Source organism: Lycorma delicatula, chromosome 4 (genome assembly GCF_047948215.1).
Source record: "Lycorma delicatula isolate Av1 chromosome 4, ASM4794821v1, whole genome shotgun sequence".
Taxonomy (NCBI): domain Eukaryota; kingdom Metazoa; phylum Arthropoda; class Insecta; order Hemiptera; family Fulgoridae; genus Lycorma; species Lycorma delicatula.
In genome coordinates, this window is record NC_134458.1 from 113,374,075 (window position 1) to 113,391,777 (window position 17,703).

A 17,703-nucleotide genomic window follows, 5' to 3' on the forward strand; every position below is an offset into this window, starting at 1 on the left:
GATTATGAAACGCTGATTTATGAATTCAATGCACAAACGAGTAATTTTTCAGAATAGGTAAGAAAGAATTCTTTAAGACCAAAAATGTACAACAGGCTAGGTCAGTTCTGAAAAGCCATGTTTATGGTTTTTTTACGTGGATGGTATTCTGCATATTATGTTTTTACCTCAGGGATAAATCGTGAATTTCTGGTATAATCTAAAAACATTTCAACATCTAAGGGAAGATGATGCAAAGGAAAAAGTCTCAGTCCAGAGGTGCAGAGAAAATCCTAGGTCCTTTGTCATGGTAATGAATCAGTTCACATACTGCTCATGTAAAAAAGAGTTTCTGGTCTGTTGTTTTGACCGGAACTTAGACAGCTGACTTCTTCAGCCAACCTACTTACCTGACTCATTCCAACAGACCTTTTCTTATTCCCTAAACTGAAATCCTCTCTGATAAAATGTAAAAATTTTAAAATGATTTAAGATATTATGTCCAATGTCAAAAGAGGCTGGTAGGAACCGTTTCCAGATAAGGCTACAACATTGAGAGCAGTACATCATCTTATGAATGAAGTACTTTAAGAAAATTAGGTTCTATAGATAAAACATAAGTCCCTACAATAGAAATATATTCAGTAGCCTTTAATACACCTCATATCTTTCAAAGTGGATTTAGAACAAATAAACATTCTGTTATCAAAATCAGTGAAATACAGAAGTAAATAAAACAGACATAGAAGTTATAGGAATGTATTTTATCACTCAAAAAACATATAATTGCTTCTAAAAAATTTGCATCTTCAATCATACACATGTTTATACAGACTACAAATGATTTGAAATTCTTTACTAACTTGCCCCCAATTAAATGCTGGTTTTGGTTTACGACCCAGTTTCTTTACATTATAATCATTTGCATCAATTTTTTCTGCAAAATAGTGAAGGCCAGCTAGAATTTCATTTGGTGGAAAGCGTCTACTAAAAAGTTCAACAGATTTATTATCTAAAAATGTTTCAGTAACAGAAGCTGTTTTTCCAACTGTAAAATAAAATAATTACAAGTTAATATTGTGAACTAATTTTGCAGTTATAAAATTAATATTTAAAGTAAGTGAATCAGATTAAACTAAATTAATAAATTTAATTAATGTCAGCTCATGCAGAGTGGTATGATTCACAAAGAATGATGTACTCTGTCTACTGGTTTTAAAACTATTATTTTTAGTATCTAATCCTATTAATTGATTTTTATTGATATTACTTTCCATATTCTGTGTAAGTTTTTACAATATTTTAGCACAGAACAAAATAGAAAACATTACTTAGTGAAATCTATTCTTCTTACATCAAACATTTAATACTAACAATGCAGTTTATTCATTTAATAACAAACAGTTAAGAGCTAGTAGAATACATAAAAAGTCACTTCAATATATTTCAAATTTACAAAATACATAAACTCAGAAACATAATAAAATTATATTATAAAAGTGTAACATTTAACGTTTTTCAGAAATTCAATAAATACATAAAATGGATTCCCATCAACCAGACATGTCTTTAAACACTTAAAATAAAAACTGGCTGGGAAAGGCAACACTTCACAAATATTTATACCTCTTATAGTCCAATTATCCTTAGTAAACTTAATCTAGTAACTGGCAGCTCAAGAGAGCCCTTCTGTACCTTCTTAAGTCAGATCTTTGACTGTAATAATTCAAATTACTTTCAATATTAAGCAGTGTCATAAATAAATAAAATTTGATTAGTCTCAGTTGTTACTTTATGAGTAATGGTTTACAGTGCTCATTTTATAGTTCATTTACCATTACTCTAAAACTATTGCTTTTTTGGTAAAGCAATAAAACTTGAATATAAGGTGACTGTTTCACTCCATAAGGAGATGTCATCAAAATATTCTAAAATACACAAAATACAAATTTCAGTTTCAAGCAAGATTTTAATTTTCTAAATATAAATAAATAAATAACTAGCCAGTTTATTACATAAATGTATGATCTGAGCTTTCCATGGTAGGGAAGGATCCAAATATAAACCTAAAAATTTACTTCATTTACTCATTTCCAAACTTTTATGATTCAAATATCATTACTTGTCTTTTTCCCAAACTTAATCACATATTTCTGTTCAACCCCTTGTTGCAGCAAAAACTAAATATTTAAATATCTGTGGATTATTATTTTTTATTTTACATTTCAGCAACCAAATGGATAGAATGCCTGAAATTTCATTATAAATGTAATAAAACTTAAACGTTGTTAAACAAATAATTTACATTATTTTTAGAGTTATAGTAATCACGATAACTTATTATTAACAAATGGCCTCCTCTCATTCCATATACCCATGAAGTTCCTAATCTTAATTAAGATTAAGCTATTTAGTTCCTTCTTTAATGAAGTTACCTAATCTATACAGTGAAGTGGAAAAGACCTAGCTAATGAAGAAGACATGCAAGACAGCAGAACTGTAAAAAACCTTGGTATGCTACACTAAATTATCAAGTATCCTGAAAGAATTAAACAAATTAATTTAATACAAATCTTAAAATAAAATAAACATTATAATCAAATAAACTCATTTGCATGTAATCAGACTAGTAACAACAGTGTATCAGTAAGTCCAAAAAATAACACCAAATATTATTAAGCATATCTATATAAAGTGCTAAAATAAACAATTCTAACATAATGTAATACTACTTATTTACAAAAATAGATTATTATACTCAGCAGAAACAAGAAGCTGAAAATCAAGTACTTTATGGAATTCATTTTTATGGAATATTACATGAAAATATTCTGAATTATTTTAAAAGAATTAAAATTTTTATAAAACACATCAACTCTGCTTTCATTAAGCCTTAAGCTTTCAATACATTTTGCCATTGGTAATAATGTATCTTGTAGACAGTATTTAAATAAATTATACCTCCTACTATTCACATATGGAATTCTGATACCTATACTGTAGATGTCAATATCTGTGAGACCATGCATTGTCTTATACATGAACATTACAGTACGTATTTTCTCCTTCACTTTCCAAGGACAGAAATATTACACACAGCTACATAATAATGTTGATACACAATTAGCCTTCATTGTTGTAAAATCCAAAGGAACTTCTGCATACCTTCAATTTTCAGATTATAAAACAATATTCTAGTACTGATCTAATAATTGTTTGGTAGAGGTACCAAATACCGTTAATTCACTGAAAGTATCTACTCCTGTAACAGCAATTTCTTCATGCTTTGGATGTTGTAATATCTAAAATAGTGTTATAATAACAAAATATTTTTTTTTACTTACAAGGAATTTCATCTATAGGATTAACATTTTGTAAACCTTTTTTACCAACTTCAGCTACATGTCCACAAATGTGAAATTCTAAATAAAGAAAAAATACAGAGATATGTTGGAAAATAAAAAAAAAAAAAACAAATAATCATTTACTTGTAACTATTATAGTTAAAAAAAAAAGCAAGAATGACCTGGTAAATATGAAAAAATTATAAATGTATTTTACCAAAATACTAAATAAAACAACAGTTAAAAAATGGAAATAATTTAAAATCTGTAAACAACGTACAAAATAAACAGTAATTCACATTAAAATGAAATGGGTTAATGGTAAAATGCTTTGATCCATAAATCTACACCTAATTTCAGAAAATGAAAAAAGAGAAAAGAGTACACCATAATTATGAATTAAATCTTTAACCTACATAATTAATGATCCTTCTCTTTATGATCTAATATTTAAAAAACTAATATTTATTTGAAGATAACAATAAGCAATACAATCATAAAAGTTATTTCTCCAATATAAAAAATAAAATTATTTTATTGTTTCTCTTAACTGTGATACCTTATTCCGCATTGTTTGCATAGATTACAGATCTGTAAATAGAACCTTTTATCACCCTAAATTTAACAGAAATGGCACATTAAAAATCTGCACTAGCGAGCAAATTAATCCGAACACAGGGAATTTTTTGTATACTTTTATGTTGTGGCTACACTGCTTGACCACAACCGTTCTTTAAGTTGTCTATGTAATGTGAATTTATTGTTCTTTGGTTATTTTGTGATTTTCATGTTATAAATAGTGTTTTGTGAAAGTTTATTTCATTTTTTATTACAAAATCATATTTCCATATTTTTTATTCTGTGTCTTGATTAGAAAATAACTCTAAGAAAGTGTTCAAAAAGTTGTTTCTCTTTCTGAGCATTCCATTGTGACACAATGACAAAGTGTCATGGACTAGGGGCAATGAATGTTATTCTAAAACAATTTAAGGAAACTGATTCCTTTTCATCTCAAAGTAAAGCCAAATGTGGCCGTAAAAGAAAAACTACACCAATACATGATTGGTTCTTAGTGAGAAAAAGTAAAATTCATTCAAAATTATCGGTAGTAAACTTAAATGGAAAATTAGTCGCCAGTGGAACAGATTTACTTATTACAACTGTTAGGTGCCGACTTCTTGCAGCTGAATCGAACGCTTGTCAGCTAAAAAGCATCTTCTAACACCAGCAATATACAAAAAAAAAAAAAGGCTCTTGTGGGCCAAAGCAATGTATGTGCTAACTGAACCAAAGAAGACTGGAGAAAGTTATGTTTTCTGATGAGTTAGATATTTATATTCAGGGACAAAAGGTTCCACATGTTAGAAAAGAATCAGGTGAAAACAGATCACTAGTTCATATCCAACAATCAGTTCCAGCAAAAACATTTCAAACATCTCCAGAAAAAATGTTTTGGGGTTGTTTCACATTAGAAGGTCTTTGTTCATTACTTCCAGTAAATTGTATGTTGAAAAGTGATGGATATATAAAAATTCTGAAGGAAAGGGTAGTAACACAACTTCAAAACAAATTTCCACAGGCAACAGAGTGTTCCAACAAGATTTGGCGCCATGCCATACTGCCAAAACAGTGGAAAATTTTTTGAAGAATGAAACATTAAATTGCTCCTGTGGCCAGGTAACTCCCCAGACTTAAACCCAATTAAAAATCTTTGGGTGATAGTCAAAAAACTACTTTCAAAAATGAATTGAGCCATAAAAATTGACCTCATTAAAGCAATAATATCAGTATGGTTTCAAGATGAAAAAATCAATAAAATGTGTAGTGCACTTGTTGAATCAATGCCAAATTGTGAACTTTAAGTAATTAAGAATAATGGAGGACATATTAATTACTAGATATTCACAAATTGTACAGGTATGATTTTTTTCTAAATAAGTTACGTTTTATTAAATGACATCTGTATTCGGATTAATTTGTATGTTACTGTATAAACATTAATATTATGGAATGTTATATACTTATATTAAAACTTCATTGTAAATGCTCTCCTTTTATAGGTAGCCTCAGTTACATCTAAAATTAAAGGCCAATAGTAATCAACTAGCATATTAACACTCCATTTGCATTTGTAACGGTTTTCTAAAACTGAAATAACTTTATGGAAATGTTAATTCTGTTCATCACTTACTCCCCCAAGCTTAAAGAAAAGAATTCCAGATGTGAATGTAGGAAATTGACTTTTAGTGATATAATACATCTCATCCATAAGCTCATCAATATTTGTACTGTAAACAAATTTTCTTCAGCAAAGTATTCAGAAAAATCTTTCTGTGGCTTCGATAGCCCAAGATTTTTGTATTTTTTTAAAATTCCAACCTTGGAATCTTAAGCCTAAAAGTTCAACTTGAATTTTTTGATAAGTTTAAATCTCTTACAAAGTCATTTATCTCACCTTGTGATATAACATGTACCTTAGTCTGTGCCAAGTCTGTTTCATCATCATTGTTTTCACAAAACAAGTTTTCAGAAACCCTAGGAACTGGAATCAATTCATTGTGAGATACTGGTCATCTGAGTGCAGATGTCAGTGAAGGATAAAGTATAATGTGTTTAAACTTCTTAGAAGTTCCAGACACATTAGTTAAACAAAAATAACAATTGGTTAAGAAATCTTTTGGTTCACACCAAACCATAGAAACACCAAATGACAAGGTCTTTTGTGTGCCTTTTAGCAAATCTCTTAAGTTGACCACAAAGTTAGTACATAATATATATGAGAAGCTCATTTCTTATCACCAATTTTACAGTCAATGTAAAATTTATAAGTTTTTTTTATTAAACAGGAAAAGGTTTTCTAATCTGATTTTATAATGAACTTGCAGTACAGGAAACAAAAACAGTCTAATCATTTACAATTAAAAAGGTGTTATAAGCCTTCACTGCTAATATTCAGTTATCACACTGACTGAAGAAATTATATTATTTAAATCAGTAGCCTAACAAAATCATCAAAGCTTTGTTTTGTTTTGAATTGTACACGATGAATCTTGTTCATGTATGCTTCAATAGACAGGTATGATTTTCATGATATGTGATTTTTGTGTTATAACTTAAGATACTGTTTCATGGTTATCAACTGATTGAGTTAAAAATATACATTGAGCACATAAATATAAAGTAACAACGTACGCATATAATCAAAATACATTTAATTTCAAAATTTAAACTTGGAAATTTTTCAGAAACAAACGATGACAGAAAAATTCAGACTTCAGATTTGTTTTCATTATTAAAAACAGACTGGTTTTATGCATCACATTTAAGAAAAAAAAAACACCAATATATTGAGAAACATTTTTTTTTAATATTTTTTTTTATATTATTTTTACAGGCATCGACTACTAAGGTCATTAGCCCTCGTCATGTTCTTAGAAAGAAATTAGTATTACCATCAGGATCGTCATATGTAAGGGTGTAAAGGCCCCTTACATTTTATTTAAAAGCACAAACTACACAGAATCATTAAAACACCACAAAAACAAAAACAAAACAACACTTATGGGGTGTAAAGGGCCCCAAAATTAAAATTTGAGATAAAATTCTCAAAGAAGATAAAAGTAAAACTATAAAAACAATACCATACCATTCCATTTATTTTCTTATACCAGTCTCGTTTAGTTGTTAATTTTAGCACCCTCGGGGCGACAAGAACCGCCGTGAAGCAGTATATTAGTCGCGCCAGGATGCCGTGCCAGTTGACTCCTTATAAACAGGCTACAGGCATCCATTGCGCTTACCCATAGCCTCGCGCCCTCAGTCCACCCTTGAGGGTCCCCCATGCCATCGTCGGACACACCCTGACTCACTGCTCTTGAATGCAGATGAGCCAGGGTGGCCTAGGCAAGAGGGCTACCTCCCATCACTATACGTGCCACGCTCGAGACTCCCATATATAAATAAATGAAACTACCTCTTAGAGACTCTTTATCACAGCTTTAAAATTTTTCACTTTTATAGACTTCTAAGAAGTCCACTGGCATGTAAAAATGCAAACTATCTTTTCTTCATTTCCATTATCCAGATCAGCAGTAATATCATTTCTAAAACGGAACCTCTTTCTGAGGTCCTCATATATGGTACACTCTTCTATTAGATGCTTGACTGTCAGTGTTTTATTACAAACACCGCACATTGGTCTCTCTTCGCTGGTTAACAAATATGAATTTGTTAATAGCGTGTGACCGATTCTAAGTCTGGTCACAGCTACTTGTTCTCGGCGAGTCAACTTCACGTCGCTTTTCCATTTATATGGAGAGGTTTTAACTGAGTTTAATTTTGTATTTAAACTCCTCCATTCACTATTCCACTTGTTTTTAACTATGTTAGTTAGACAGTTTTTAACATCTGCTACTCTTACAGGAAATGCATCCAAATCATCGCAGACTGTTGCCTTACTGGCAGCTTCGTCTGCGCTCTCATTACCTGTAATACTAGCATGCCTTGAGTCCATACATATACGCATCGCTGTCCTCGTTGATTTAAAATGTATAAAATAGACAGGATGTTTGAAATTAGGACATCCTTAATGTTTTTGTTCTGAATTGCAACAAGTGCACTTAGAGAATCGGAACAAATTAGCACTCTCTCTTTGCAATAATGTTCTGTGAAGCGAAGAGCTTGCTGAATGGCAGTAAGTTCTGCCGTATAAACACTGGCCATATCTGGCAGTTTCCAACAATGGGCTTCTCCATTTACATATATGGAGCATCCAACAACATGTTCAGTTTTAGAACCGTCAGTATAAATTCTAATATGTTCTTCGTAACTACTGACGGTTGCCAAAAATTCCTGTTGGATGATCACTGCTGGCTTCTTTTTTATTTCTCCCTGAGAGAGATCCAACCTTGTATTTACCGCTGACAAAAGCCATGGCGGTATTTCTCTTGTGGAAATTGCTATTGTATCTGGAATAGCAAGAAACATATTGTGTTTATTAGTGTAAAACTAATACAGATGACAGACTTTTTTAAAGTCTGTCATCTGATGACAGACATTTTTTTAATAAAAACATATGACAGACTTTAAAAATCTTCTAATAAAACTAAAAATAGTAATTTCTATTTTTTTAGTAATAATAATTTCTAAAAAGCAAAAAAATCTTTCACATTCTATATTTTTGAATTCAGCACCATATAAGAAACAAAATTAATACAGTCTTCAATAAGTCTGTCACTTCTCTATAGCAATCCAACACTGAGCTAGAATAATGGAAAGACATCTTAAAATTGTCTATGCAGATAATGTAAATTTTGGTTTAAAAACATTTCAAATTATCTGAAAAAAACTTAAGAGAAATTTCCTTTAAAATATAAAAAACAATCATCGAACTTCCACAGTTTTATGAAAAGTAAGACTTGAAAGTACATCAAAAAACATAAATAAATAGTTAATTGATTTATTAAATCTGAAGTTAGCTCAGATTTAATCATAGCAAAGATAATTTTTTTCACACATTTCATGCAATCATTAAAATACATTTATAACATTTCCAAGATTACAAAAATAAAATGAAAATTATAGCATGTAGAATGAAAAAAAGTTATAAAAATAAAGAAAATCAGCAATTCAGCAACTACAGGGAAGTTCATACAAAATATATTCAAAATCAAATTTCAAGATTACTGCTCCTAAATAAAAAAGTATATACTATATCATTAAAATACTTAAAATTTCATACATACCATCTTTTTGAATTGCTTGTGTAAAAACAGCATCAGTTGGGACAAACTGTTTTGTTACTCCACTAAAACTTTTCCTACAAATCATTCATAAATTTTTATCTTTAAAAACAAAAATAAAAAATGATTTTTTTTAAACATAATATAGAAAGAAGTAAAGAAAAACATAATAACAAATGCTAAACAAAAGAAATTGATTTTCAAATCAATTATTATTTAATAAATCCATTAAACAGCAGTACTCAGTACAAAATTCTGTACCTATTTATTTGCAGATCACCAAAAAAATTACTTCCACAAGTAAAAAGTTACCAATATACTATACAAAAATTAAAATTAGAAATTATTGGTTCTAATAATATACTTTTCACAGGTATCTTTTCACTTTTTATTACTAAAAATTAAAGATTAATCTAATAAACAAGCACTTGTAGTTATTATTGACTAAATTAAGCAACGAATGACACACCTCACTTAATTCACTGTCACAAATACTTTTACTTCATTCTTACTAGTTATCAAATTTATCAAACATATCAAGTTTAATTAAGAGCTCTTTATCCTCCTCCATTTGGGGCAGCTCATCTACAAATTTATTTGTATTATCATCTACCTCTTGTTCTACAGCAAGGCATAATACATCTTTAATTCTTTCTTATAGAATCTCTCGTACAATCATGTAAATATTTCCTGTGCTTTAAACTCAGCCCGGGTAGGACCACTTCTTCATCATGTCATTTAGGACATCACCATGTGTAATCGTATGTAGAACTTCTATAGAATTAATGGATGTCTTACAAGATACTTTACTTTTCCAAAATTAAAGTGCAAATGTTTGGTCATATCTGGCACTTTGTGCCATTTATTTTTGCTAAAGAACCTTGTCAATCAAACATTTTAATAAATACATCTTCCTTTTCATTCCTCACAGGTACACAATCATCAATCTATGATGTTGATATTGACTTATCAGTAACATCCACTCATTCATTTATGGATGACACAAATGAAAATCTGAATTTCCTCTTGAGCAATCCAAATCCCCATTCACATGAAAATTAGTCCCACAGTCATAAAGGGCAACAATTTTTCATTTTGCTGGTGTACACATTCTCCAAGCAAGGTATGCTAATAGTTTATTATTTTTATTTTGGTCAATACAATTGTCAGCATGTTATTTTTTCACCCACACTGTAAGTTCTAAGGTACACATCAAAAAGACTAACAACCAGTTAGACCTCTTGCTAACACTAACATTTTCTGGGATCAAGAAATTGCAGTGCCTGCCTCTGGTATCATTCATAATATCCATTATTCCAATTCTAAATGGTAGTAAAAAGTACACATGTCCTGGCTGTAGAGGATTTGAGAGGATATGCATTTGTTATGCCACGTCAGAGCTGAAGTGTAGTGTTATCCATTAAACATGAATTTGAAACAGAAACCAACTACGGATCAAAAGTATTCCTAGTACTTTTTATATCTCCATAGTTCTCTCTTTCTTTTGAAATTATCAATGAGAGCCTTCATTTTTATTAAATTTTCCATTTTTTCTACATCTCAATCCAATGCCAATTCGCCCATAGAGGTGTAATGAGACTGGGAAGTTTTACACCGGTCAGACTTTGGTCTACATCAGAGCACCATTACCTCCAGATATTACAAAATATTCTTTCAGACACTGGTTTACCCAGAGCTTTGGTAGGGAGTTTCTATAAATTCTATAAATAGAAAGTTTAGTCTCACAAGAAGGGAATAACTTAAGAGAAGAGTTGAAACTCTTCCAGGTAAGAAAACTGTATGCTGCTCTGCAAAATTCTTTAGAAATTTTATCACATTTTTAGCCAATGATTATGTGTAACTTTTTTTTGGCTTCCTCCAGCATTACCATGCCATTGGACAACAGACCATGCTTGTTGTGCAAGGCAGTCAAGCGTTTCAAATGCTTAATCTTATATTAAAAGAAAACATAAACATTATTTTGCATACAGGAAGGCCTTTCAAACTAAATTTTGTTCTTGATTGTTTTCTTTCAGTAGGTTTCTGGTGCACATGAGCTGTAAGGGCACTTTCATTTGTTAGACAACAAAAGGCTCCTAATATATGACCTTATCTAATTTATTAATATTATTCTCATAATAACTTAATTCTTTACTTTCAAGTCTAATTTGAATTATGTGTCCTCTGAAAACTGTATGCTACAAACTGTTTTCACAGTTCTTGCACCCACAGGTTCTTTGTAAAAAATCTGTGACCACCTTCTCCTCAAATGAGATATTCTGGCCTTCTGGCTGGGCTAATTCTTCTGGAATGCTACCTCTAACAAATTATTCCCAGCATCAGTGTTATGCAGTGGTTTAACCTCCAGATCCACCATTAGGCATTCTTCAGAGAATGAAACTGAATGATTTGTAGCATGTGTGAAAATGCCATGCCTGACCAGGATTCGAACCTGGGACCTCCGGATGAAAGGCCGAGATGCTACCACTCACACCACGTAGGCTGGCAGTGATACAGTTTAAGTGAAAGTTTCATTACTCTCAATCTGAACCACAATGTTTTATGGGGCAACATCAGGTTGTAAAGCATTATTTACTTCACAATAGGTAAATTAATTATATTTAATGGTTCAGTACTCTCTTCTTTACTACTTGTCTGTTCATCATCATCACTACTACAATTGTCTTGGGAGTCTAGCCTGTTTGAAAAATACTCCTTGTAAACATTGTAATCTTCATCTGACAAATTATAAATGCCAAGTTCATTTATGATTTTTAAAACCCTTTGTTCACTCAATTTTTAACCTCACAAAAAACTAATAAATAACTTATGAAAAGTGTACCAGTCAACTATCCAGCAACAAAATACATCTACTACAAAACAAAGCATCAGTCTGCTATGAATAGCTGATCTGTTGGCAGCCAAAATTACCAACATGCTTTTCAAGTAATAGTTTCACACGAAACAATTCATATTAATTTAACTTCAACTTCAAAGTATTTTGTTTCTATAAAATATTGAAAAACATTTTTAAAAAAATAAAAATAATTATTGAGAAAGCTATTCTTAACAGCCATCATGTATATTAAAGGAACCTTGCTTGTAATGCAAGTTCACACAATAACAACAGGTCCCTTATTCAAACAATACAATAGATAAAGTAGAAAAAGTAAATAGATAAAGTAGAAAAGTATAGTGCATATGATGAATATAAAAGCTTGCTTGCAGGAGGCAGACAGTTGCTGTGCAGGGCATTATATTAATTTTTCTTCTAACATTAGGCTCATTCAGAAACCAAATATTCTGCATTACAGTGCATTTTAACTATTTTCATAAATAGTAAAAATTCTTTCCAGAATTAAAATTTATTATCATTTTGATTAATTTCAGACAATAACTTCTTTAAAAATATTTAGCGTACTTACAAATATTTCTTACTGTATACAGTACAAAAATGAAAAGTTTATACTTATATTAATATATTAATATTACACTCCCTCTATCAAGTGAGTAATAAAATGAATCACCACTTTATATGCATAAAGGTTATCAAAACATTTCATTTGGGTTATATTTATATTCACTTGTTGTAATGGGTATTAGAATTGATGATGTTTATAGTAATAAACATCATCATTAAATAACAGATCTATATCCTACAAATTATAATAATTTACAAATAGGTTAAGTCATTTTGACCCACCGGGTAGTCAAGTGGTGAATGCGTCTTCACAAATCAGCTGATTTTGAAGTCGAGAGTTCCAGCGTTCAAGTCCTAGTAAAGGTAGTTATTTTTATGCAGATTTGAATATTAAGTAGTAGATACCGATGTTCTTTGGTAGTTGGGTTTCAATTAACCATACATCTCAGAAATGGTCGACCTGAGACTGTACAAGACTACACTTCACTTCCACTCATACATATCATCCTCATTCATCCTCTGAAGTAATACCTGACAGTAATTCCCAGAGGCTAAACAGGAAAAAGAAAAAAAGGTTGTCATTTTATACGTATTCATAGAATAGCTAAGTAATTTTTGTATCACATTGCTGACTAATATTCTGTACTAATGTTTACTTTTCATTTTCAATAAACAATTTAGTTCAATTCTTAGCATGTCCCATTACAAACTGTATAGTTCTTTCCTTCTGTAATGTGTGGCATGTTAGTTAATATTTTGTGTGTATTAATGAATTCGTATGAATTTTGCGTTTTTTGTTAGTGAATTTTTTTTTGCAATGACAGAATTTAAATTTGTCATTAAAGTCTCTGTCAAAACAGTTAATGGTGGGTGGGTGGGTGGATGGTGGGTGAAAAAAAGTAGGAACTTTGTAAGTCTAAATCATAGTCCTGCTCATAAGATAGTGAGTGGTTAGTGATGTATGTGCAGTAACCTAAATATTAATTTATTTTTAATGCATATTTTTATGATATTTGATTTATTGCAATTTTTTTTGTAAAAAAAATTGGAAGCCCTGAACAAACTTAATATAATAAATATTACCTTAAAATTGGATTGAAATCATTTTATGAGAATAAAATCATTCATTATAAACATTTTACTTACATATTTACAAGTACACATATAAAGAAAATAAATTAATGAGATGGTTGCATTTGTTTTTAATTTAAAATTTCTCCATATGTGGATCTATGTTAGAAACACACAAAAGCAAATTGTGTTCAAGTGATAAAAGATGATTCCTATATTAAGTTTTTAGCAAAAGAGGTTAACATTTTCAATGCTTCTGTGACTAAATGTCCATATTCACTTCTATAAGCAAACCAAAATGTATCTAAATCTTCAGATGTGAACTGTAATTTTAATGTTTTATCAGCAGGAATTTTGATAAGTTGGTCGTGAATCTAAACTGGTAACTTACCATGCAATGTTTTCACTAAATAGATTCAGTACCCATTTCTTTGAGAAATTATTTTTATCTTCCGAGAAATACTCATACAACTGAATTTTTAGCTCATGCAAATGCATCTTCATGCTATCCGCACTGTGATGAATAATAGTATCTTCTTCAGCCAAATTTTTTTCAATATAATCTGAAGTGAGTGGAAACATATCAAAATTTTTGCTTTGAATGCAAATAATCTAGATACGAAGCTTCTTAAAGAAAACTTGAACTTTGTCTGTCATTAATAAAATGTTTTATCACATCCTTGTAAATTCATATTCAAGACATTTAAATGTGAAAACAAACTCTTTCTTTGATTGATCAGTCCCTATAGCATTCATATCTTACAAAACATAAGAACTGAGAAATGCTTTCCCCATCTGTTTATTCATCAAATTGAATACTACAAAAATTCACAAACTCACTTGCTGAATTATCTGATTGCGAACCATGTCATTAATTCTCCTTGATACTGTGCCATAAGAAAGCAGAATTTTTTTGAACCATTTTGCTTCTTTCACACCTATTAAAACACTGACCATATCAATTGCAGTAAGCAAGATGACATTCTCTATGATTGTATAGGGTTTGGACATCTTAGCTACTCTTAATGCTTCAAGTATAGTTATCAGTATGGTTTGATTTACAAGCAAAAGCTTGATTTTTCAAAGTATGTAAATTTCTTTCTTAAAATTCCAAGGGTTTGCTTTTATGATTCAGATATTTAGTTTCCAAGCAGCGAATTAATTTTGATGGCTACATGCTTTCATTGGAGAGGACTTGAAAGCAAACACTGCACTGTGACTTTCCATCCAATGAGGTAAAACCATAATTTAAATAACTGTCATTGTACAATCTTTTTACCAATCGATTCACTGAATGTAGATGGCTCACTTCGTTTTTTCACAAATCAATCCACTTTGCATAAAAATCTATTTGAAAAAAATAAAACAGTTACACTGTTTGATCACATACTACAAAACTAGAATCTCAATTATTATTATTTTCAATGAAACTAAGCTTTTAAAAAGTTAAATAAAGGTACCAGGCCGCACATTTCACATTCAAACTTAAACTGTCATTCTGCAACCCCTTAAGCCTCTTTTATACTGCTGAGAGCACGACGTGTAAAAACATATCATATGCATGTTCGAACATGACGCTCTCAAAGTGAATATTATGCAAGCAAACCAAATTATAAGGATCATGTACACATCAAGTTGAAACCTGTAAGTTGCTCATGTTTGTAACTTCATACACGCATGTTCATGCCCGTCTCTATCAAGACAGATAACTAGTTTTAACTAGGTTTCATTGAGTTGGGGTTGGAGAGGTCGCGAAATATTCATTATATATTTTTTTTTGGGGGTCGTGGAGCTAAAAAGATTAAGAATCACTGACGATAGGCTTCTGAGTAATTATTTATTATTACATTGGTTTGGCTGTATTTGAAAATTATGAGCACATAGCAAGCAATATAGCTATATTTTTTCTTGATATAATTCTAAGAAAGATGACTTATTTCTTGAGTTATAGTGCTTGACTTGTTCATATTTTTTTTTTTTACAATATATAAAATCATGATAGATGACAAATAACAGTAGTCAAATAACAGTGATGCAGGAATAAAAGTTTCAGGAGATATTCAGATATTTATGAATATTCGGAGGCTTCTATAGAAGTCTCTGAATTCAAATGATAAGGAAAATGACATGATTGATTGGTTAGAAAAGAACAGTATACTGTTTAATAAAGGAATGTTAAAAAATGTTAAGCAATGTAATTTTTTTCCTAATGATACCAGATATTGTACCCATTGTTTATGAAGAGAATAAAACATTCCATAGTCAAGCTGATGAAATAGTTAATAATGTACATGATTTTAAGAAGAAAGAACTATTAATTGAGGAAAATTAGAAGATGACGATTAATACGCAATCAAAAATGTGAAGACAGAATCGCTTCAGTTTGTGGGAATTCAAGATCACAAGTTCAAAAATTCCAAAAAGTAAAGCAGGATCTTCATAAATCTAAATTGCAGTCATACTCATTCAGCACACCAAAAAGGTATAAACAACGTTCAAGACCAGTTAGTGGATTAGACAGTTTTGATCAAGGGTTGTAAGAAGACATCCGATGGAAGAGGAGAGAATATTTAAGAAAAACAACCAATTGCAGAAAACAAAATTCTTAGATTGTTTATTTGGACAAATCATGTATTTTAACATCCCATCTGACAAAAGAATCTTCATCTAGTAACAGTAGTGCAGGAGTAGAAGTTCCGATTAATAATGGTGTTCAGTTAATTGTAATCCACTCTGGAGGAGTAATGGGGTTCATTCCAAATGCGATGTTAACTTGGAAAATAAGTTCAAAAAGCAGTGACTATCATTACATCATGAAAAATAACAATTTCATGAAGTGGGCATCTGAAAAATTAATTACTGGTCTTCTCCCCAGTCAGTGGTTGTTATTTATAACATGCCATACCACAATTCACTTCTAGAGAAGCCTACAAATTCAAATTATAGGAAAAGTGGCATGATTGATTGGTTAGAAAATAACAGTACTCAGTTTAATAAAGCAATGCTGAAACCATTAATTGTATGAAATAATTATTATTAAATCACACAATATTCAAATATAAAGTAACATTTTGATTAGGTTCTGCAACTTCCAACTTACCACCCCAATTCAAATCTGATCGTGATGGTATGGTCGACTCTGAAAAAAAATGTTGGTAATAACAACACAACATTTTTAATGTCAGATATTAAAAAATTAGCTGAGGAAAGAATGAACAAGGATGATTGGAAACCATATTGTGAACATGTAAAAAAAGCTGAAACTGAGTACAATAAGATAGAACTGCTAATCAACGAAATGACAGATAAATTTATCATATATCTAGACAAAGGTAGTGAAAGTGACTGTTCCGATGAAGACAGAGAAGATGGTGAACTTGCACAGGAACTGGATATATAATGCTAATTTCAAGAAAGTGTTAATAACAATAGTAATAATAATAATAATAATAATAATAGTACAATCAGCAATGAAAATAAACAAAAAAAAGAATTTGAAAATTCTAAATAATAAAAAATTGTAAATGTTGAACAAAAAATAATTGTGCATGTAATTAGTGTAATTATGAATATAACATACATTCAAGCACTAGTTGATTTTTTTAGTTTAAAAATATTCTTAAATTAAAATTCTTGTTTTTGCAATTTTTATTTATTGAATTATTAATACTAATTATATAATAATGAATTATAACTAATAAAACATGAAAATAGTAAAAACGTGCAGAAATAAAGGTACAATTAATTATAATTTCTGTCCTATTAGATGGGTGTAAATGTTTTCATGTTCAGCAGTAATGCAGTCTTAACTTTCTCCAGCACAAGCTTTTATTTTCATTGTACGCACTAAACAGACTACGCTATATTTTGGATTAATTATTTTAACTATGCTTAGTCTGAGATATAGAGAATGAATTAAAATATCTAATTCATATTAAAAAAAAAAATCAACTTTTTGGACATTCTACTCATTTTTCACTTATTCTGCACAAATTGTAGCTTCCTACAAGAGGTTCCTTTTCCCTTTCCAGGTCACACACACACACACACACACACACACACACACACACATATATATATATATATATATATATATGAAGTAAACTTTGTTAATTTATTTATACTTTTTTTAAATTATAAAATGCAC

The 17,703-nt window shown here is 30.2% G+C and overlaps 1 pseudogene; it reads right to left on the reverse strand.

The window, feature by feature from the left end:
- LOC142322699 (uncharacterized) overlaps positions 1–17,703 on the reverse strand; it is a 72,788-nt pseudogene that overhangs the window by 12,567 nt on the left and 42,518 nt on the right.